The sequence below is a fragment of the Budorcas taxicolor genome, chromosome 19, assembly GCF_023091745.1.
Source record: "Budorcas taxicolor isolate Tak-1 chromosome 19, Takin1.1, whole genome shotgun sequence".
Classification (NCBI taxonomy): domain Eukaryota; kingdom Metazoa; phylum Chordata; class Mammalia; order Artiodactyla; family Bovidae; genus Budorcas; species Budorcas taxicolor.
The window spans coordinates 28501734-28522865 of record NC_068928.1 but is presented as its reverse complement, the minus strand read 5'-3'; the positions used below and the strand labels follow the sequence as shown (position 1 = coordinate 28522865).

Here is a 21132-nt window from a genome sequence, read left to right as displayed (position 1 = left end):
GGGGGTTTCGCAGCTCAAACTCAGTCCCCCAGTTGGCTTTGTACAGGAAAGGCAGATATGGTAAGACTCTGCATTTCTAAGGAACATATGTTTGGAATTAATCAAACCACATTTGCCCTAGCTGAAGCTGGAGTTCAGGAAAACGTGGACAACCCTGGTGAGATCTGAATTCAGGAGGAAAGGTCATGGGGCCCGTGCTAAAACCCATGTCGGAGAAAGCTCATCCCGGCCACCAGGGCACCTGAAGCCCCAGAGCAGATGTGAACCCAAGCTGGCCTCAGATGGCCAACCCCCAGGCCAAAGGGAAGCGACCTTCTTCAGCTAACGGGGAGGGAATGAAAGTGAGAGAGAGCCCGCGGAAGACCGACCAGAGAAAAACCAGGTGGGGAGGTGAGCCCATCTGGCTAATTGGTCACAGGCTGTAAATCCACCCTCCCCCACCCCCCCCAACCCCCCCCCCCCCCCGCGAGCATCTTTCTTTTAAGCCACATCTGCTGTGGCCCCTGAGAAGGACCTAGGTCTTCAGAGGAGAGGCAGAAGGACATTTGCAGGGGTGGATGCCCTTCAGTTTGCGGGAGCTTTTCGGTTTGTTTGTTTGCTTTTTCCAACATTTATTTGTTTGGCAGCATCGGGTCTTATTGTGGCTCACGGGATCTCTGTCGCGGTGCTGGGACTTAATTGCCCCGTGGCATGCAGGATCTTAGTTCCCTGACCAGGGACCAACCTGTCCCTGGTACCCTTACCCTTCTTACGTGGCTAAGAAGTCACATATGCTGAAATCAGAAGGGTTTTTCCTCTTCCTCTCTCAGGTACCAAGGAAGCTTTTCCAAGCCCATTTCATTGCCTCCTTCAGCCCTGCTTTAAAACAACAATCTTGTCTGGCATTTTAAGTAGATGAAGAGTCTCTCTATGAAACTGAAGTGGCGGGCAGGGCAGCAGGAATGCGATACATCCATCCTTCAGAAGTGTTTTGTCATTGAATCCTCACATCCACCCAGTGTGACAGACACTCTCATTATCCCCACTTACAAGCTAGAACAAATAGGAAATTCACTGAGTTCTTAACAACTTGGGTGCTCTTCTGTAAGTGTGCTATGCTTCAGCAAAATTTATGTTTAAGAAAATGAGGCCATTTCAGCCCCAAGAAGTGAAGTCACGGCCCCCCCAAGGTCACCTAGCTGGTGTTAACCCTGATGTGAGGGTTCGGCCATCACCTCCATGTCCCTGTAGAGTCCACCCTGCACATTTCCTGGTAAATAGTTCACATAAGTACCTGTATTTGCAAGCTCTTACACAGCTAATCCTTCATTTTGTCACTTCTTCATTATCTAAGAAATGTCTCTTCTTTCAAGGGGTTCAGAGTCTAGTAGGGGCAGACAGACTTTTTTTTTTTTAAGTCAATAAAGCGTTACAGGGTTCTAAGATATAATCTCTTCATGGAAGGGGGGCGTCAAGAAGGAAGTGGCCAGGGTAGAAGAGAATGACCTCATGGAAGAGGTTACTTGGAGTGTTGGAAGGTGAATAAGAGGGTCAGGGGGTAGCAAGGTCAAAGCTCCCATGGTCGGTCTGCTCGGCCGCCATAACAAAGGGCTGCAGACCGACTGGCTTTAGGCAACAAGAATGTATTGTCTCGTGGTTCTGGAGAAAGGAGGTCCAAGGTCACGGTGCCAGCAGAAGTGGTCTCGGGGGAGACCTGTCTCTTGGAGTTGCATGTGGCTGCCTTCTTTGCTGTGACCTCACATGGCCTGTCCTCTGTGAGTGTGCAGAGAGAGAGAGCGAAGTCCTCTTCTAAGGACATCAGTTCACTTCAGTCCCTCAATCGTGTCCCACTCTTTGCGACCCTATGGACTGCAGCACACCACGTTTCCCTGTCCTTCCTATGCCTAAGGACCTATCAGATTAGGTCCCCACCCTGGGATTTCTTTGGAAGGGCCAATGCTGAAGCTGAAACTCCAGTACTTTGGCCACCTCATGCGAAGAGTTGACTCGTTGGAAAAGACTCTGATGCTGGGAGGGATTGGGGGCAGGAGGAGAAGGGGACGACAGAGGATGAGATGGCTGGCTGGCATCACTGACTCGATGGACGTGAGTCTGAGTGAACTCCGGGAGTTGGTGATGGTCAGGGAGGCCCAGTGTGCTGCGATTCATGGGGTCGCAGAGTCGGACACAACTGAGCAACTGAACTGAACTATGTGTGACCTCACTTAACCTTCCAGTTGGTTGGTTGGTGTTCAGTCACTCAGTCATGTCCGGCCCCATGGACTGTAGCACGCCAGGCTTCCCTGTCCATCACCATCTCCCAGAGTTTGCTCAAACTCAAGTGCATTGAATTGATGATGCCATCCAACCATCTCATCCTCTGTCGTCCCCTTCTCCTCCTGCCTTCAGTCTTTCCCAGCATCAGGGTCTTTTCCAATGAGTTGGCTTTTCACATCAGGTGGCCAAAGTACTGGAGCTTCAGCTTCAGCATGAATCCTTCCAATGAATATCCAATGAAAATGCTGCCATTTTCAGGCAGACCATCCTGGACATGATCAAAGACATGATCAAGGGTTGATTTCCTTTAAGACTGACTGGTTTGATCTCCTTGCAGTCTGAGGGACTCTCAAGAGTCAAGCTATCAGGCGTGCACATTTGGTTCCACTGTCTGTCGGATTATTTTCATCTGCCTTGAAAATAATCTCCAGGGAGTTGACTTGCCAGCCAGGTGGAAGACCCGTGCTAAGAGAGAGGGTCGGCAGCCGTGACCTTTGAATACCTAGTGGTGTCTGAGGACTTAGCACAGGAGCTGAGGAGCACATTCTGAAAAAAGAGCCCAAGGATGGCCAGCTCAGAAGGAAATTCTGCCTTTTTCAAACCAGCCTGGGGTAGTTAGGCGAGATGATGTTGCAAGCCCTGGTCAGCCGAAGCCAGCAGTGAGAGCTGTGCTCCCAAGGGGCTCAGTGTGCAAGTGAAAAAGGGGGAGTTCTCTTTCGGGGGGTGGGTGAAGGGAGGAAACCTCATCCTACAGGCCTCACTGGAGCTCAGCCCTTCGCAGGTAGCTCGCGCGCGAAACCTCTGAGTGCTTTTTTTCCTCTTTATTTTGTCTGCCATATGATTATTTTCTGAAATCTGTGTCGTGTTATGAAAGAGACAAGTCGAATAAACAGATTCTATTTTCGTCCAGAGCCGTGGCTCCGGCAAGCGTTCCAAGTCTGAACCAGGAGGAGCCCTCTGGGTCCCGCGCGGCTGTTAGTCTCTCTCCGGCCACACGGTGGCGACACACCTAAGCCGTAGGGGTGGGTCTCAGAGCCAGCAAACAGGGAAGCCCCAGCGCCCGGCACCAAGGTTGGGAGTGTGTCACTGACTTTCTCTTGCCCTCGTAAGAGTCAGGTTCAGTGTCCACTTACTTGTCATGTTTCCCTTTGACCACGAAGAGGAGTTGCCCAGTGGACGGTGGGCGGCATCCATGCCCCGCTGGCCTGGTCCTCCTGGATTCACACAGCTTCTGCCCACAGCTCTAAGTCCCGTTCCCAGATTCAAGTTCTTGTCGGCTTAGCTGCATCCAGCCTGCACTCCGGAACACACAGACATGTGAGGAGAACAGCCCTGCTTCCCCTTAGTTCAACCAAGGCAAGGCTGGGGGATTGCAATGAGAACTATTGCTTGGAAATGGCAGCTGAATATACACAACAGCTTAAATTAGCTGGATAAGTTCACAGAGATTGGCCTGCAGACCAAGACTTGGGGATAAAATAGCACAACAGTGGGCAGTGAAGACCAGCTGGCAAGGCTTGTGGACCATCCAAAGCCACCTCAGGATCTGAGGATCTTGTAGGGCAAACTTAAATATAGCCCAGCTTCTGTCCCAGGGTAGATTTTATTTATAATTTGTAACCTCTGTGCCACAAAGCTGTGAAGTAGCTTACAATAAGACAGGGTGCGCATCTGTGTAAAGTCTCAAAGCTGCTAAAGGAAGAAATTTAAATCAAATTTACAAGAATGTATGTAGAATTTATCAAACCAATAAACTGAGACCATGTTGAAAGTGAAAGTCGCTCAGTCATGTCTGACTCTTTGTGACCCCGTGGACTCTACACCGTCCATGGAATTGTCCAGGTCAGGATCCTGGAGTGGGTAGCCGTTCCCTTCTCTTATCTTCCCAACCCAGGGATCGAACTCAGGTCTCCAGCATTGCAAGCAGAGTCTTTGCCAGCTGAGCCACCAGGGAAGCCCACGTTGGAGCCTCAAATTTAGCACCAAGACTAGAATCCAGGGAAACATAACACAACAAGGGAGACAGGATTATGTGACACAGGACACCATCTAATAGGAAGGAAACAAACTTTTTCCCAAGAAAGGCAATCTTGCTCCTGGTACCAAATATTTATCGCTGTAACTGGAGCATATAATTCAACAGTGATTTTATAGAGCTCACAGAAGCTCTTCCATTCGTTTGATAGCAATATGTGTTTGGGTTGATACTCCATTTAGATCTGACGAAATCCCTGTCTTCCCGGAATTTGTCTCCACACCCACCAGGCTGTGTAACATCCCCTTCTTATTTATTTGTTTGGCTGCGTCAGTGGGATTAGTTGTGGCACGTGGGATCTTGGTTGCGGTGCCTGGACTCCCTAGCTGTGGCTCACAGGCTCCAGAGTGGGAGGACTGAGTAATTGCTCTACAGCAGGTGAGATCTTAGTCCCCTGACCAGGGATCAAACTCTTGACCCGTGCATTGCAAGTCTTGCACCTCCCAGGAAGGCTTAGCACAACCTGACAAGAAGGGTGTGTTTTCTGGACTGTTCCCCACCTCTCCTTTCCCAAATGGGAGCTTTTGGTGGCATGGTCAAGGTGTTGATCTACAAGTGTATATATGTTGGGCATATGGGAGGTGATTAATTACAAATCGTAATATAGAGAACCATGTGTGGCCTGGATGGAGAAGATGGCCATCAACCGGAAATCCAGGGCTTAACAGAGCAGAGCTTCCATGACCGTTCCCGTGTCCAGTAGCGGGTTGTGATGTGAGGTTTCTCTGCCTTTGGGGAGGAGGTGAATGTAGTTTGGTTTGCACTTGGGAGAGCTGTATTAGGATACATGTGTTGTTAGGTTATTGCAGTTTTACACGAGTGTGTGGATCTGTGTGCCCAGGCACACCTATGCCTGCTGGGCAGCCCAGGGGAGGCTGTCATAGGCCTGTGCTTCTATTTTCTGGAGCCCAATACTATGTTTATTCCATGTGGTCCCTGTTCCAGCCACACCTGCTCTCGCTTCCTGTGCCAAGCCATAGCGGTAGGCATTTAACCCAGACCCCAGTCTGGCGATGAGTCAGAATAACACCTAAGCATGGTTTACAAAGACAGATAGTGGTCCAGGGTGCCTTTACCTGCCCTGCTAGCCCTCCCACTCCGAAAGGGAAGTCCCCTCTCTGCCCTGTTTCTTCTTGCTTTTGCTCCTTGTTTCTAAATAATGCGCTTTTACTAATATTACTCGATTGGATTGCAGTTCTGGGTGTCGTCTGTGAACTTCCTTTGTGGAAGACGTTGCACTTATACTTTTCCTCTGTGCCACCAACAGCATTAAATCACAGTTGTCAGTTAAATCACTACTGAGCATTTTCATCTCAGCTGTATTACATTTTTTTTTGGTGGTGATGCCAGGGAGCAAACTCAGAATGTATTAATGTTTATAGCTGAACCATGTAGCTTACTATAATCAGATTTCCTTTCTTACATGCTGTTTCATTATTCCTAAACTTACTGTTATTTTTTCCTCCTTTGCTGTTCATAATGCTTGCCCTAAATTACTTCAGCACTGAGAACTCCCTATGGATATGGTGAGAAGCACATCAAATGACCTGTCTTTTTAATGTTTTCCTTGGGGCTCAGCCCTTTTGTAGCTGAAGAATATCTTTATTCTGCTCCTTGCAGTTGAGTGATTGACCACATCTATAGAACTTTAGGTTGGAGGCAGTTTGTGACTGGAATTTTGTAGGCATTTTTCATTGTCTATCTTTCCTTGTTGATTCTTGAGCCAGGTTGACCACTGAACTTTGTCATGTGCCCTGTTTTGCTCTCAAGAACATCCCTTTAGCCTGAGTCATCTAGATTTCACGTGGAAGGCCTTCCAGTACGGTCTCCCCTTGTCCAACACTGTTGTGTTGGGTACTCGGCCGACCCTTCAGTCTGGAATTCATGCCTTCAGTTCTGGGCATTTTTCATTATATTAACGTCTTGATAATTACCCCCTTGGTTTTTTTTCTTTTTTCTTTCCTTCTGGTACATTCATTAGATGGAAAATGGGCTTTCTCATTTCCTTATTGTCAGGTTGGTCAAGAAGTTCGTTAGGGTTTTTCATAAACTATGAAAGCCCAAATGAATTTTTATGCCAACTCAGTATTTTCTCTCCTATTTTTCCTTTCTTTGGTTTTTGTTCATCTTGGGGGCGTTTCTTCAAAACTTCTCCTGAAATTTCTCTTTTGCTGCTGTTTTTTAAACTCGCAAGTTTCCCGATTTCTTAAATGTTACTGCGTCCTAGTGTTACAGATACAAAGCATTTTATATTACTGAGCATATTAATTATTGTTTCTTTGCTATTTTCTTCTGTTCTTTGCATTGTATCTTTTTACTAAATTCTTTTTTTCTGTTTTTTTTTGGGGGGGGTATGTTTGGAGTCTCATTTTTCCTATAGTCAGGTATCTAGTGATTCATGTCTACCCATTAATATTTAAGAATGAAGCACTGAAGAAATAGCTGAAAGTTTTATATGCATGGGTCAGGCGTGGAGAGTTGTAGGTCTCACAAGAGATTATCGGACAGGGAAGGACCTTTTCATTTTTTCGGGGTCCCCACGTGCTGGCGTCTGTAGGTCTTTTCTCATTGGTTAGTCCCTTTCTGCTGAGAAGGGGCCCTGTGGTCTCCTGCCTGGTGAATAGAGGCTTAGCTATGAGTGTCAGGGAGCCCAGTATTGGGGGTGAGGCGTCTGCTTTCACCCTCCCGTGTGAAAATGTGTGTTTATCTTGTTTCCAGCCTCTTGACTCCTCCCTTCCTCCTCCTGCACCTGTTGCCTCATGCTCAGAACTCCTGTGGTCCCATTCCTCCACTGACCCTCTTTCCCAAGAGGATAGTGCAGTGGTTGGTTGTGCAGGGTGACGGAGGGATGTGAGGTAGAGTGGGGCCTCATGTAATCTTTGACCAGCCCCCCTGTTTTTGGCTCTGTCTTCAGGAGTACCTGGTACGACCGTCCCCTAGCCTTGAGAGGGATCCAGCCCCGTAGCCAACGTCCTCTTCCCACCCCCATCCCTACTCACTTGTTTGTTTCAGCATCTCCTCTCAATCCTTCATCACTTGCCCGTGTGCTTTCCACATTGATACATCTGATTGGATGTCATTTTCTCCCTTATTATTTTCGATCACAGGTTCATGCCATTTCTCCCCCTAGAGATGGAGCCCTGGGGCAGGGCAGAGGTAGCTGCGGGTATTTTGATTGGCCGCGTTTAACAGAACCAGCCCATCGCATACCTTGCACCCTCCAGTCTTCATTACAGTCCCTGCTGTAGGTAGAGGTACTCCCACACTGCAGATAAGGAACTGGAAGTCCCCTCCCCCCACCCAGAGGCAAGGCCCTTTGTCAGGGTCACTACTAATCAGTCACAGAGCCAAGACTTGGACCCAGGTGTGTCTCTGAAACTCACACTCTTCTGGCCCCATCACACTTCTGATTCCCCAGGGCTGCTCAAGGGTCCCTTCTTAGCACACTGCACTATATCCATCAGGACCACATACCACAGGCAATCCCAAGGGGCCATGCCATTCAGCTCACAGGCCTTTTTTCCCCCTTCTTCCCTTTGTTTCCTGAAGCAATTATTTCTCTATTTCATTTAAAGACCTGGCCTCCGCAGCTGCTGCGGACAGCTTAGCGTTGTCTCAAGGTTGAAGACGAGAACCAAGCCGTGAGCTTATGAGCCATCAAACTTGAAAGATGTATTGAGGTGAAATACCACTGCAAAGCCTCCCCACCAAACCTTTTCTTTTTTTCCCCTTAAGTGCCTTTTTTCTTTCCAAAATGAAAAAAGAACCATTTGTACTATACATGCATAATAAAATCCCTCCAGCTCACACACATAAAAATCTTCGGTTCTGGCGCTGCTCAAGACAAGATTTTTTTGGTAACTGCCCACCCCACCCCAACACAGCAGACAGTATAGTCTTCCAAAGCCAAAATTATTGCGTGTCTTACAGCGATACTTTGAGTCAAAGATCAGCGTATGTGTGTGGGCTGAAACACGTGCCTTTCCTTCTCCCCTCCAGAGAAGAATCCTGTCAAATAACATTGTTTTCATACCGAATATTTAAGTTGCAAATGTGAGCCATGTGGGCAGGGGTTTGAAATCAAGACAGCTAAACTGTGAGGTGCTTATGGAGTTCAACCATTTGCAAGAAGCATAGACTGACTTCACGGGGAAGCATGCAAGAGGCGTTGTTCTTCCCCTGTATGATCTTGCTTTATTTTTTCCCTTCTTCCTAGCCTTCCCAAGTCTGGTATTTCCCTTGGCATTCTCCAAGATGTCCCTATAGTTATTGGCAAATGTGAAGCGCAGTGATGCGAGGCTTCCAGAAGTTTGTTGCAGCTTTTCAGCACTGAGCAAATCAGTCACTTTTGAAGGGAAAATGTGAAGGTATTGTTTGTGTTTAAAGTGTTTGTTTTTCTAAGCACAAGTGCCTTAGCAACTGTACGTGAAGACAGGTTTATTTGAGCAGAATTTGTAGTAAACAGGGTGTGTGGTTATGATCCAGCGATGGTACACCGAAGTGTCTCATTTGCGATTTGCAGGCATGCTATAACCAGGCCGTGACCTTTCTCAGAGACAGTTTGCCGCTCCGTGTGTTTCCCAAAGATGATTCTTGCTTCAGAGGACCAGAGGTCCACCCACAGGTGTCCTAGATCTGCCCCATATAGGGTCAGGCGGGCACCCTATGGCCCACGGTGCTTTGGACTGAGCCCTGGCCTCCTGGAGGTCGGCCTTTGAGAAACAGCCCATCCAGTGTAGATCCAGGAAGCAGTTGGGCCTGGGAAGACCAGGATGTCCCCAAATCCCCCCTTTGGATTATGACTTTATTTATTTTTTCTTGGCCATACCACATGGCCTGTGGGATCTCAGTTCCCTGACCAGGGATCAGACTGGTACCCCCTGCACTGGAAGCTCAGAGTCTTAACCACTGGACTGCCAGGCAAGTCCCCTGGATCATGACTTCGGTTTTTCCTGATTCTGTTGTTTTAAGTCCAACCAGAGTCAAGTTTGGCCGCTCATCAACAACCAAAGAGATGTTTCTTACAACCAGATGTCACCTGAGGCACTCATTAAAAATGCAGATTCCCCAGGGGCTTCCCTGGTGGCTGAGTGGTAAAGAATCTACCTGCCAATGCAGGAGACACATGTTCATTCTCTGATCCAGGAAGGTCCCACATGCCTAGGGGCAACTAAGCGCATGAGTCACAGCTGTGGAGCCTGTGAGCTGCAGCTGCTGGAGCCCACGTGCCCAGAGCCCATGCTCCACAACAAGAGAAGCCATGGCTTTAAGGAGCCCGTGCTCCACAACAAGAGAAGCCACGGCTATAAGGAGCCCATGCTCCACAACAAGAGAAGCCATGGCTTTAAGGAGCCCGTGCTCCACAACAAGAGAAGCCACGGCTATAAGGAGCCCATGCACCACAATGAAGAGTAGCCACGGCTATAAGGAGCCCATGCTCCACAACAAGAGAAGCCATGGCTATAAGGAGCCCGTGCACCACAACAAGAGAAGCCCCCGCTTGCTACAACTAGGGAAAGACTGTGCTTCAACAGAAGGCCTAGCACAGCCAAGACAAAAAAGTAAACAGAGTTATTTTCTGAAATGCAGATTCCCGAGTTCAGCCCTAGGCTTCACTGAAGCTGGCTGTCCAGATCCTGAGGCCTGGAAATCAACCTTTCCCTCCTAGCTCCAGTGACTTCCCCAGGCATCCGGCCCCAGTCCCTGCCCCGTTCCCCTCTGCCACCCCCCTACCCCTTGCTTAGGCAAATCATATTATCCAGGACCATATGTTTTCCTTGTTGATAAGGATCACATGATGCTATTATTAAAAATACAGATTCTTGGGCCACATCCCAGAACCATTGAATCAGGATTGCAGGGGTGGAGGGGAAGGGTGACTGAGAAGCAAGGAGCGTGGAACCTAGTATTCCAGAAAACTTCAGATCCTAAGGTTGCCTGCTGGAAACCATCAGAGGGAAGAAACCAAGCCCCATTTGTGCCTTTGAAAGACTTCGAATATATTAATTAAAACATAAAACCAGTGTGGGGGATTCCCTGGAGGTCCAGTGGTTAGGACTTGACACTTTCACTGTCAAGGTCCAGGTTCAATCCCTGATTGGGGAACTAAGATTCTGCAAGCCACACAGCTCAGCCAAAAAAAAAAAAAAGGTGAATGACTGAGGATAACCCAGGTAACCAGGGTCTTTGGGCCCCTGACAAATCACATCAGAACTTCTCATAAGTTACTTTTACCTGTTTCATTTCTAACAACTTTTGAAGCTTTCTAATTCTGCTAAGTTGGAGTCAGAATATAAAATCAGTCCTTATTCTGCTGGTTAAGAAATTAGTGGTGGTGGTTTAGTCGCTGAATTGTGTCTAACACTTGCGACCCATGGATTGTAGCCTGCCAGGCTCCTGGCTCCATGGTATTTCCCAGGCAAAAATACTGGTGTAGACAGCCATTTCCTACTCCAGGGGATCTTCCCAACCCAGGGATCAAACCTGGGTTTCCCAAATTGCAGGTGGATTTTTTTACCTACCGAGTGGGCCACCAGGGAAGCCCTAATTAAAAAGTTAAAGGCAACTTTCAATTTATTTTTCACTAATTATTTCAAAAAGTTCATTTCATTTGCCTTGATTCATCAAAAGCAAGTGTTTGTTTTTATGCTTTTGAAGGAAAAAGAATTTTAACACCCATCATTTCTTGTATCATTTGAAGTTTTCAACTCCATCTGTATGTAAACCATGCGCTTCTAAGATCCAAAAACCATGTACTGTTTGTCTGTGTGGCACCTGTGTGCCGATTGATGCCTTGTGTGTTAAATGACTGCTCCGTGGAGAAGTATATTTTATTTTACTAAGTTGATTTTCTTTAACTAATACTATCACAGTTAAGCTTATCCTCTGTTTCTCTGGTGATGCCTCTGACATGTGGTTGATTATTGGCTTATTAATTTGAAGATTTATGGCTGGGAAAATGCTGATTTTTCTTTTTATTATTTTTTTAAATGTAAAACTGAGAGACAAAACATACAATTGTATATACCTGAAAAAGAGATGTCCAGATCCCCTATATCCTGCTGGGGAAATTTCGTTGCATAAATGGGTTACTATTCGTTGATGGAAAAATTAAGTTAACTGGAATCCCCAATTCACCAATCATGCCAGTTAACTGAGGTATTAGTGTCCTGGGTAAGCTCTTAGAGCTATTAAATTAAATGGTCATGACATGAAACCTCAGAAAAGTCTCATTGTGTCTAGAAAGATTGTGTACAGGTGTTGCTAGCCTGCTTTAGAATAAGAAAAGGCTTCAGTATTCTCAAAAATCATTTCCTCTCCTGAGGAAATGCACCATAGTAAAAAAAAAAAAAAGCCTTCCCCAGTGCAGTAATTGCTGGCTTTCTGCTTCAAAAGAAAAAAAATCCTTGAATATTATTCAAGTTACAGTTTCCATCAGGCTTTTCTGAATAGATGATAATACTTTGGTGTTTGATTAATAAATTCCAGAAAATGAACTAGAATCCCTACAGACAGAAGTTGTGGGAAACATCTAGTTGCTTAAGAACATTGTTTTTCATTTCAAAAGATGCTTACAGTTTAAGCTCAGGAAGTAAAAAGGGTATCTTCCATCTATTGGAAAAGCTCTATATTCGAGTACTTTTCTCAAATTTATACTCTGACCCTATGAAATGAAAACCCTGAGAATTCTGTTTGAAACACAAAACGTTGACTGTTGATCAAAAGGAAAAAGCCTCCCTCGTTTAACGAAAGACATTTCTAATTGTCTACAGCTTCTTGTCAGAGTAAAATGTATTATTTGATGGTGGAGGGTTCAGAAGTTACTACAGGCAGTCCTGAGGGCTCCACAAAGTACTTTCTCTCAAATTCTGATAGCCTGGAGTCACGTTCCAGTTTAGGGGGTCTGTCACTGTGAACCCCTCTTTTTCCTATACCTGATTTCCTGGACTGCCTTATCCTCCAGCATCCCTAGCAAGGTTCTACAACAAGCATCTAAGCTCTCTCGCTTCCACCTGTGCTGGTGGGTGTCTTAGACATCCAGTAGGTACATGCGGTTCTTCGCTTGGTTACCAAAGGAAGACAGATTCATTCCCGTAAAGCCACTGTCTCATTTCACATATTTGAATTTGCAGATTCAACTCTTGGCTCTCAGAAAGGCTTGTTTCCTCTTAGAATCCCTCTTTCAGCTGGGTAGGCTGCCACAGGTGAGCCAGGGAAGCTCAACTCTGCTTCTCTTGCCCAGAGAGTTTGACCAGAGGCGTGTGGAATAGAGGAGACAGCCAGCTTTCCTCTGGCTGACCTTTCGCCACTCTCTGATCAACAGCTCAGTCTAAGGATCAGGGTACACGGGGGATGGTTATAAGTTAAGAAAACAGACACCTGGAGACACTGTTTCATTAATGAAAAAGGATGGCTTCCAATTACGTGCCTTTCCATTGAAACTTTCTTACCAGACTGTAAAACACTGTCATGTTTGGAGAAATACAAGGAGTGAATGCACGTAGCCTAGGATGTCAAAGAGGAGGGACTCTGGTAAGAAAATATCATCAGGGACCAACCAAAATATTATCACATACAAGAACGTAAAGTGAGTATCTGGGAGTCTTGGGAGAGAGGAGAGAAGAGAAAATGGGGAGGCGGTGTGGGGCTTAGCGTCTGAGAGGAGCACGGGCAGGAGACCCCAAGGGCCTTGCAGGGTGGGGTCTCTATCAGCCGTCGGCTAGACCAGTACCCGAGCCCCTTACCACTCTGACAACCGCTCCAACAGGCCATGCCTGCTTCACACTTGGGATCATTAGAGTAGATTGTTGGCTGCCTCCAAACCCCCACCAAAATAGGAAAATTTCCTCAATGGCTGGCTAGCCCAACGGACAAGTTTTATATAATCCCAGTGGAAGAAAAGCAAATACCAGGCTGTCAAAACTTGCTCGAAATAAAACCCAAAATGTCCAGAGTCAGGCTTGTGATCTTCTCCAGCCCTGCTCTTCTTTCTCTATTTGCTGATTTGATGAGCAAGACCACCAAGCACTCAGTTTTTCCAGCCAAATCCCCAGGAGTCGTTTCTGGCTTTCCCCTTGCTCTTGGCCCCCGCGTCCAGTCCGATGCCTGTCCCTGTGGATCCCGCTTCCTGAGTGGCTCTGGAAAAGCCTCACAGGTTTCCTCCAGGTGCCTGCCATCTTCTGGGTCCCTCCTGGCATCTCCTGACCCTGTTCCCTGTCTCCCTTCCAACCCACCCTCCTCACAGAAGCCAGGGCATGCTTCGGGAAAACGTGAATTTGCTTTTAGCAACCTTTTTCCTCTTTGCCACCATTTCTCTCTGCGGAAACCTGTCAGACCCTGTCTGCTTGGTGACAACACTCAAGGCCCTCTATAACCTGCTCTCCTCCTTATCCCCTGCACACACATGTACACACATGCATACACATGTACACACATAGACACAAGCACACGTGTGCATGAGTATGTGGATACACGTGCGTGCATGCATACACACATGCACACACACACAGCTCTGTCGCAGCAAAGGCCCAGTGGTGAGTGTTTGTGTCTCCACACTGATTGTCTTAGACGTATTTCATTTTATTCACCTCTCTAGGCCCTGGTTTCCTTATCTGCAAAATATAGGGATCTCCCTGGCAGATTCATAGTAATTTAGCATATTCCTGAACCCCCGTTGCTGTTTTTATTATGGCTGAGTTAAATGTTTCTGCTGATTTGGAGAGAAGGGACTTGTGCCCAGTGTGGGATCTTCCCGCCCAGGCATATGAGTCTGGCTGCCTTTTTCTTCACACTTATTCTTGAATGTCCATTCAGTATTATGGCATTTTCAAACTATCAGTCCTGCCCATTTATTATTAAGTTCTTTGTTCTCTGTTTATTAGCTGAGTTATGAGTCAGATTTTTTCATCGTGTTTTCTGGTGGCTTGAGACCAGTTCATTAAGAAAGGGTTTGTAGCATTCTGTTTGTTAACTGCCCTGTTTACTTCAGTTCATATAGGTTTTCTGTTGACTGTTCAGTTATCTGCAGGTTAGACGTTCTCATTTTCTGCAAGCAATAATTGTCTCCTTTAGTTCTCGAAGAGAATCCAAGGGCTAGATGTGGTTAGGCCTTGAATTCAGGTTAAGAGGAGGGTTGACTTGAGCAGCAGAGGGCGACTGTGGACCCCTGGTGGTCCTGGAGCAGGAAGGCAGAGTTGTCCCTAGTAGTAGGTTCATCTAGAACCAGGCGGCTGGCAGTGGAAGCAGAGAAGGGGGTTGGAAGGTATGCTGCCGGTGTTCATCCGTAGGACTTGCTGCACCTCTGCACAGTCTTCCGTTCAGTCGCTCAGTCGTGTCTGACTCTGACCCCATGGACTGCAGCACGCCAGGCTTCCCTGTCCATCACCAACTCCCAGAGCTTGCTCAAACTCCTGCCAATAGAGTTGGTGATGCCATCCAACCACACATCTGTACAGTCTTAATGTTACTGCAAAGTTTTGACCATGACTGTTGAAATTGGTGAAACCCAGGTTCATATGCAAGGCCCAACACAAAAGAGCTTTGAAACCTTAGGTAAATCGCTTCACTTCTCTGAGCTTTGGGTTCCGTCACCGGCATCATCATCGTCACAATCGTACTGTCGGTTTGCACGGTTGTTATGGGGCTTTGAGATGATGTACGGAAGATGGTGAGCCGAGTGCCCAGCACATGGTACACTCTCAGCTTCTCTCGTGACTACATCCTAACTTCTGGGTCGCCAGGAGGAGGCGCTCCATCAAAGCAGGTCTGATCATAGCCCCTTGTTTGGCTCCTTTGCACTTACCCATGATTTGAGAGTGTCATGTTGCGTGGTAATTGGGATCTCTCTCTTATTAGCATGGAAGTTCCTTGGGGAGAGGGGTCATGTCTATCTTGACTATTGTAGTCCCAGCCTCTGACGTCGTTCCTGGCACAGGGTCAGTTAGTGATGATGGAGGATGCGTGGCTTCTCTCTGCCCAGCTTAGACCCCATCCTGACCCATGTACATCCTGCCCTCAGTGACCTTCCCCAGCTCTCATCTCCAGCCCTTCCTTCTCTCCTGGCTCCACCCTGTGCTCCAGAAAGCTCCATGATTTCTTATTGGAGACGCATGGATAGGGACGTTCTCCAGAGTGACAAGGACATTAACTGGAAAAGAGTTTGCTTTTCATCCACCTTCAGTCATGAAGACACTGGTTCTGATAATACCTGCAGACCCTGAGAATCTAGATTTGAAAAGGGGGTGGATGTTAAAAGGTGACTGACAAAAACCAGTTTTGTTCATGTCTGAGTTATCTCGCTGATGGCCTAAAAAGTCTGATTCCACAAGTGACAGAAAGCCTCCCTGCGATCTTGCTGATGACCCAAAATGTTGAAACTAGAAATATGTTCCTTCCATCTGACTCTGTCGTTTAAAGCGCATATATCTGTAGCATGATACACATGGTAACTAAACCTTTGTTCTTTGGGAGATCTTTTGGGCTTCCCTGGTGGCTCAGATGGTAAAGCGTCTGCCTGCAATACAGGAGACCTGGGTTCAATCCCTGGGTCAGGAAGATCCTCTGGAGAAGGAAATGGCACCCCACTGCAGTACTCTTGCCTGGAAAATCCCATGGACAGAGGAGCCTGGTAGGCTACAGTCTATGGGGTTGCAAAGAGTCGATTATGACAGAGAGACTTCACTTTTTTTCTTTCTTTCTTTGGTTGGAAACAACACTAGAGTCACTCACATTATCATCGTAATAAGCTCAGTGGGTTTATCCTGAGGACCTGGTTACTGTTGTTAGGGAACACGGCAGACCTGGGGAGCACAGCAGACCTGGGGAACCTGCATTGCTCCCAATCCCCTGGCTTAGCTCCAGAACAAAGAAGCTGTTTGCGCAGCTCAGCCTCACGTGCTGGGCTGAGGTGGGCCAGGTGGGCTGGCTGACCTCTCTGTGTGCCCTGTCCCCATGGCTTCATGGGCAGCATCATGGGGTATAAGTGGCCACTGCCTTGGGCCACCCTCCAGCAGAGCCTTGGTCTAAGCAGATCCCACTGGAAGGGGCTATTGAAATACCAGGAAACATGTCTGGTAAATGCTTAAGAAGAAGAAAAGGCAATGTTTATCATGCACTTACTGTGTTACAGATTCTGTTTCCGGGCATTTTATACAGTACTCTTATCCTCAGTTTACAGGGGAGACCAAGACAGGTTAAATAGCTTGCCCATAGTCACACAGACGGGAAGTAGAGTCGCCAGATTTTGAACCCAAGCAGTGTGGCTCTAGAGCCTTCCATGTCACTGACACTGTGGGTAAAGACAAGGAAATGGGGCACATAAACAGGGAAGGGTGGGGAGGGCAGAGCAACCAGGGAGAGGACCTGAGAGGGGGGAGACGGGGAGCACTGGTGGGCCCCAGTGTCATGGGGCCTCTACTGAGGAGTGACAGGGGAAGTCAGTGCTGAGGGAAGAGACCCCTGCGATGCTTGTGGGTAAGAGTGGGCTATAGTGAGAAGGACACCCCTGGGGTCTGGGTCAGCCACTCAGCCCTGATATGCTGGAGTAAGAGGAGGTCTGATCATCAGAAGCTGAAGAAGTGAACCACTGACTGTAGTAGTTAAGGGATGAAGATTCGGGTGGTTCCTGACCCAGGGACCTTGAAAATAAATTGTTGTGCTTTAGAGGGACTTTGTCTAAACAATGTGGATCTTACCCATAAATTTGGTTGCTTTCCCTTTGGGCATTTACTGATAGAAGTGACGAACAAAAGTCAGGCTGGTGTCAGAACCCTTCTAGAACATTGGTCAAGACCTTCATTACCACCCTGTCCAGCAAACGGGTGATATGTCTGAACAGGAATGCATGTCTGTCCTATAACAAAACCCAGTTAGGCTGAAAAGCAAAATGGGAGAATGGCGAAGTGACATCCATTGGTAAGTTGGACGATTTTAATGAAAAAAGTTACTCACCTGCCTGATTTTCTGGTACCAGAGTCTCACATGCAGTCAGTCACTCATAGTCATTTCCCCAGAAGCAAGGTGAGACCGTGGTGATGGACGTATGGGCTGTGAGTCAGTTGCTCTGATCTTCCATTTGATACCTGAATTCATCCTGGCCAGAAGAACAGCATCCCATATCCAGAAAACTGCTTAAGGGGACCACTTGGAGCCAATGGTAGAGGCTGCCCCAAGACCCACAGGCCTGGAGCCATTGCCTTGAAGTCCAGGCCCGGTAAGCCCTGCTGGCTCCGGGGCAAGGATGACCCGCCGAGATTTCCAGAGTGAGATTCGGCCTGAGCGGGGCCTCGCCAGAGCAGAGGCTTCAGGCCAGTAACGCAGCTAGCCAACAGCCTGTGCTGGCCTCCGCGTTTGTTTAAATAAAACTTGAAATTGCCAGCAAGCTCTTAAGCCAGAGTCTGTCTCTGTGAGGAAAAGTCAGACTGTGTACACCTGCCTAGCACCACGCAGCGTGACCCAGGAGGAGTTCTGGTCTCTCCCGCCACCCCACCAGGAGCAGCGGCATCTGCAGAGAGACCTCTGGCTGTGTGTGGCCTGGCGTGGTCCTCGCTGGTGGGGAGAAGGGGCACCCTGAGGGTGGCCACCAGAGTCAGCACCCAGTGCCCAGGCCCCCTTCGTCACACTGCCTGCCCAGGCCCGGCCCCACCCCCGCATCAGGGCTTGCACACACACACACCCACTACCACACTCACACATTGGAGCCTGTAGAGGGGTTGCTGGTTAGCAGAGACTGGAGCTCGGGGGTGTGGGAAGGGGGACTGCTCCCTCTCTGTTCCAAGATGACCTTTTTTAGACCCAGAAGGGGAAACTGGGCTCCAGTTGCCTTCATCCGAGGCACTCACAGAGTGCTTCCCACGTATCTCGTTTATCCTCACGACACCCCTGAGAGGTACGTTTGTTTGAGATTTCTACACAGTTATGATTATGCCTATAGACTGGAGTTCCTGACTCCGCATCATTCTAAACCCAGAGTCTCATCTCATCTCACTTTTCCTAACACAGCTAAACCCTTCAGGGAATGAAACGTCTCAGGCCTTAGCCCAGCCAAAGGGTGATTTCCACCCCCCCCCTTGCCCTTTCCTTCTTTTTTCTGTTGTTGTTAAGTTTGATTTATTACTTTGCCTTCTAGCCAGGCTCGATGGATGGTCAGAATATTATAAATAATGTGGATTGAAAAGATTGTGCTGAAATGTTTATTGCATTCTTAGAAAGAGAACAGGAGATGGCGTGGAGAGCGTGGCCGTGGGGAAGGAGGGGCGTGGGGGGTGGGGGAGGCAAGTCTCACCCCGAGGCCATGTCAGTGGGTGCATAAAAGACAGCGCTCGAAAAGGAAGGCTCATATATTGCAGCCCCACAATCAAGAATGCAGGAGTGTTCCAGCGGGTGTAAAGAATATACTTCAAGAATGCCAGGACCATAAGGAACTAATCATTAGCCATCCCCCTTCTTGTTTCCCCACCCACGGTGCTTGAAGGAGACGGCTAAAGGAGCAGCCACCATGCTTTATGACCAGATCCCCAGCATCCTGGCTTTGGGGCACCCTCTGGGATGGGGCGGTGTGTGTGTGTGTGTGTGTGTGTGTGTGTGTGTGTGTGTGTGTGTGTGTGTGTGTGTGTGTGCAAGTGCCTCCTTTGACTGACTCAGCACCCAGTGCTTTAGCATCATGAATCTCTATTCTTTGGGTACACCACTAGAAATACACATGTTCTCCAGGATCAGCACCCCCACACACATACACGGTGTGGGAAATAAATGTCACATTGGCCCACTGGCAATCAGTGGTCACCTGTGAAGCTGGAATCACACCAGGCTCTTCTTCCTCTCTCAGGGCCTTCCTTCTGGAAGGAAGAAGGGTCAAAGCTCCTTAGCAACTAAGGCCACCTGGGTCAATCTGATGCTTGATAGAAAAGTCTGGCAACCTAGTGGAGATGGTTCTCTTGTTCAGTCATGTCTGACTCTTTGTGACCGTGTGGACTGTAGCACGCCAGGCTCCTCTGTCCTCCATTCTCTCCCAGAGTTTGGTCAAATTCATGTGTGTTGAGGCATTGCTACTGGCCAACCATCTCTCAACCATCTCTCAGAGGATTCTGCCCCCACCCCCTTCTCCTTTTCCCTTCAATCTTTCTCAGTCTTTCCCAGCATCAGGGTCTTTTCCAGTGAGTCAGCTCTTCACATCAGGTGGCCAGAGGATTGGAGTTTCGGCTTCAGCATCAGTCCTTCCAATGAATAGTCAGGGTTGATTTCCTTTAGGATTGACTGATGTGATCTCCTTGCAGTCCAGGGGACTCTCAAGTATCTTCTCCAACACCACAATTTGAAAGCCTCTATTCTTCACCACTCAGCCTTCTTTATGGCCCAACTCTCACATCTGTACATGACTACTAGAAAAACCATAGCATTGGTTCTTTGAATCGTTCTCTGTTCTAAGCAGGGGTCGTCTTTGGGCCACTCTAGCTGTTGGTTTGGTCCTGCAGAACTCAGAACATAGCTCTCTCAGTCAAGAGGAAAGGAGGCCAAGGTGATATTGGTGTGGGGCTGGGGGCAGGTGGGACTGGTGTGTCAGATACAGCCTGCTCGCCTTCTCACTGTGTGTATCATCAGCTGGGACAGTGACTTTCTTCCTGGCTGGGGACCGCAAGCGTCGTCTATCTAGTACCCAGAGAAAGCCGTGGCTGCTCTTGTGCTGTTAACAGATTTTATTTGATCTTGTGATGTGGAGAACCACCAGCAAGCTTTGATCCTGACCTCTAACCCAGTGGTTCTCAAACGTAAGCGCCAAAATAATCACAAGCAGGGCTTGTTAACACCCAGCTTCCGGGAGGCCCCTCCATCCCGAGACCCGGACTCAGTAAGCATGAGTGGGGCCCTTGAAGCTGCATTTCTAACCAGCTCTCGGGCGATGCTCCTGAGACCACAGCATGAGTAGTACCACTCTGAACACAAGCATGGCGTTGGTAGCATCAGGTAGTTTTTGGTAATGACCTTCTCAGGAATATCAGCAAATGGCAACTGAATAAAAATTCCAGGGAATGAAGGAAATGTGAACAGGAACTGTTCAATGTGATACAAAGAGGGTCCCCTTGGCTGAAAATTCTGAGCCTGAATTGTGTGTTAAAAAGAAGCCCATGAGCATCTGGTAAAATCCTAGCATTTCACCAAAATATAACTGTTCATTTACCTGAAAGATACACATAGAATCTGTTCTTTCCTAGGATTTGATACCAGGTCACTAACCAGTAATGGGCAATGTATTGATTTTGAATTTGGCAACACCATCTTACTTTACCTGTACCCCCTTATAGATTTTTTTAGAGCCAAAATTTTATGATAACCTCTTTTATTGATAGTTTATGCTCTTTCATACTGTTCATGGGGTTCTCAAGGCAAGAATACTGAAGGGGTTTGCCATTCCCTTCTCCAGTGGACCACATTTCGTCAGAACTCTCCACCATGACCCATCCATCTTGGGTGGCCTTATACGGCATGGCTCATAGTTCCATTGAGTTAGACAAGGCTGTGGTCCATGTGATCAGTTTGATTAGTTGTGCGAGTTGGACTACAAAGAAAGCTGAGTGCCGAAGAATTAATGCTTTTGAACTGTGGTGTTGGAGGAGACTTGAGAGTCCCTGCGACTGCATGGAGATCAAACCAGGCAATTGTAAAGGAATCAGTCCTGAGGATTCATTGGAAGGACTGATGCTGAAGCTGCAGCTCCAATATTTTGGCCACCTGATACAAAGAACAGACTCATTGGAAAAGACCTTGATGCTGGAAAAGATTGAAGGCAGAAGGAGAAGGGGACGACAGAGGATGAGATGGTTAGATGGCATCACCAACTCGATGGA

At 47.7% G+C, this 21132-nt stretch overlaps 1 protein-coding gene and 1 non-coding gene across 2 annotated transcripts in view; both read left to right on the top strand.

Moving 5' to 3' along the window:
* Positions 1–21132, top strand: part of STX8 (syntaxin 8) — a 199299-nt gene that overhangs the window by 160739 nt on the left and 17428 nt on the right. The window lies entirely within an intron of this gene.
* TRNAE-UUC (transfer RNA glutamic acid (anticodon UUC)) lies at positions 10325–10396 on the top strand. Its single transcript has one exon. It is a non-coding gene; the product is annotated as a tRNA-Glu (tRNA).